The sequence below is a fragment of the Echinops telfairi genome, unplaced genomic scaffold (assembly GCF_000313985.2).
Source record: "Echinops telfairi isolate 266 unplaced genomic scaffold, ASM31398v2 ScPeMD7_19;HRSCAF=73, whole genome shotgun sequence".
Classification (NCBI taxonomy): domain Eukaryota; kingdom Metazoa; phylum Chordata; class Mammalia; order Afrosoricida; family Tenrecidae; genus Echinops; species Echinops telfairi.
In genome coordinates, this window is record NW_022103916.1 from 2,784,387 (window position 1) to 2,787,144 (window position 2,758).

Here is a 2,758-nt window from a genome sequence, read left to right on the forward strand (position 1 = left end):
TACAAATGCGCTTTACACAATTGATGTGTGTATGGATTGTGATAAGAGTTGTATGAGCCCCTAATAAAATGATTTTTAAAAAAGAAAAGAGTACAGATAGTCTGAGAAAGTTTTAGAAAGGAGATGATTCTACCTTTGCAGGCAGTGTTGATAGGTGTATTGAATGTTAGTTTGTGCCCTACTGATAATCCCATTAAAGTTTTTCAAAGTTGAAAAGTTTGTCTTGGAAGAATGGTCCTCGCATGTAGGAATAAGAAACTGCTCCAGAGGCAATGCTATCAAAGGGGTAATGTCTCAGAAAAGACAAATATGGCTGTTGGCATGGTCATTCAGATGCCAGGCTACCAGTAACTCATTTGAGAACAAATTAAAGTTAACAGTTTGGGAGGGAATTCTTTGGGCGACCACATAGGTGCTTGAAAAATCAAAGTGATTGCTGATGTGCTTTTATTTTTTTGAGGCGAGAAAATGGAAGTCCAGAGACTCTTTATACATACACAAGCAAATTGAATACATCTTTTTTCTTGCAATTTACACAAAGGTAGCAAAATCTACAACAGTGCTGTAGCTCAGGTCTGAACTCAGCTTATTTTTACATGGTATGAAAAACACTAGACGGCATGGCAGCACTACACTTGGCGTATACATTTAAAATTTGCTTGCTAACGGAAAGGTCTTCTACTCTGCCCTAGAGTGTTACTGTGAGCTGGAATTGACCTGATGGCACCCGGTTTCCTACCCAGTCTATCACCACATCCATTCAGTCTTTCTTTAAAATAGCCTTTAAGTCCATCTCTTTCTTTTCCTGCTAATCCCACCTTTCCCCAAATTGTTATTACTTCCCATCTGTGTTTCTTGATGGCTTCTCCAACTCTAGTCACACCTTTACAACTTTTTACCTTTTATGTCACTTCCCCGATTGGATGATATTAGTTTCCCTATCTATACAGTGAGAAAGTGGCCTGGCTATTTTATCTTTGGGGTCATTTCCAGTTCTGAAATCCTAGATTAGCAATTTTCCTAAATCATATGTCCCTACCTCACAACATAGCCACTCCCATTATTGCCACTCTCTCTCTCACTCGAAGTTTGTGTTTCCATGTTCCTAGCAGTATTTTCTACAAGTCTTTTCTCCATATTGCTCTTAAAGTCTTCATTCCAAATCAATTTACAGTTGAAAGGAATACTGGAGATCATTTAAACTGACCAGCATTGACCCAATGCCTGACTATTGTTGATAACACTTTTGAATTTGGACCTGGCTGTGCTTGGATCCTCCAAGTGGTGGGAAACATTCTTTCACAAGGAAACTCTTTGTATTGTTAAAGTAACTAGGATTGTTATATATCTTCTACCAAAAATGGGCACCAATTAGTTTACATTTATGGGGGGCTCTGGTGTCTTGGTGGTTACATGTTGTGCTGTGAGCCACAAGGTCAGCATTGAGCTTTCAACTCCCGTAAAGAATTGCAATCTGAGAAATGCACAGGGGCTAATTCTACCCTGTCCTATAGCGGTACTTGATAGCAACGAGTTTGGTTTTATTATTCAAAAGAAAGAGGAAGCTATCTGCTCTCTTAAAAATGTACAGCCTCAGAAACCCATGAAACTTGACTTGGCGACAATGAGTTGAGATGTGCTGGAATTGATTCAATCGCAGTGAGTTTGTTTTTTCATTATTTAAAGTTCCCTTTTATTTGATTTAAGGGCAAACCCTTTAAGTCTGGTATCCCAAATTTTCTGTTATATTGTCCCTGACTTTCATTCCAGATTTAAATTCAAGCTAGTTTTTGGCTTCATCTAATTAAAAAAAGAAAACTAATATTTATTGTATATTTATGGACAACTGACACTGTTCTAAATGCTTTTGCATGTATTATTTCCTTTAACTCACACAGAAATCACATGAGAGGAAGAAATAAGGCACATGACATCTAAATGATTTGCAGTCACACAGCTAGTAACCAGTTGAGCTGGGAATTTAACCCAGAAATACTGACTCCAAAGCCCCCGTGTCTTTTATGGGTGCTATATCCTGTCAGCCCGAAATATAGCTCACTATTTCCCAACATACCTTATGCTTTGTTCATGATGATCTCTTGAAAACTTTCCATCCTGTCTACTACTTCTTTTACCTGCACTACAGACTATATGATTTTCTTCTGATTCCATTTTACCCTGTCTTTCATTCTACACAGTCACATGTGGTCTTCCTCCCTTTACAAAATTCTTAGAGCATTCTGTATCTCTCTTGTAGTACTTATCACGTTCCTTATAATAAGGCTTTTGTACATCTTTAATATTCTTTTTGGGATACACCAGGTTATTGAGGGATGAGCCCATTGGCATAAACCAGCAAGAAACATTTAAGCTTAGGGCAAATTCAGGTTGGGTCAAGAGGGAGGTCAACTGACTAAGTATCATACTATACCATAGTTGGATCCACCGTAATAATATTTGCAATAATCTTTGTCTGATATTAAAGCTGTTCAAGTCCCTCACCTGTGGACAGAGAGGATCTGGCAGAGGCTTAATCTGATTAGAGGACTTGCAGATGGGTTTTGGATTCCCATTGTCATCTTTAGCTTTCTACAAATTGGGTTGTGTTAGTCCAGGTAGACTAGAGAAACAAATTCATAAACAATCATTTGTGTATAAGAAAAAGCTTTATATACAAGAGCAATTGAGTATTGAGAAGCTATCCCAGCCCAGTCCAGATCAAGTCCATAAGTCTGATATTAGCCCATATGTCCAATAC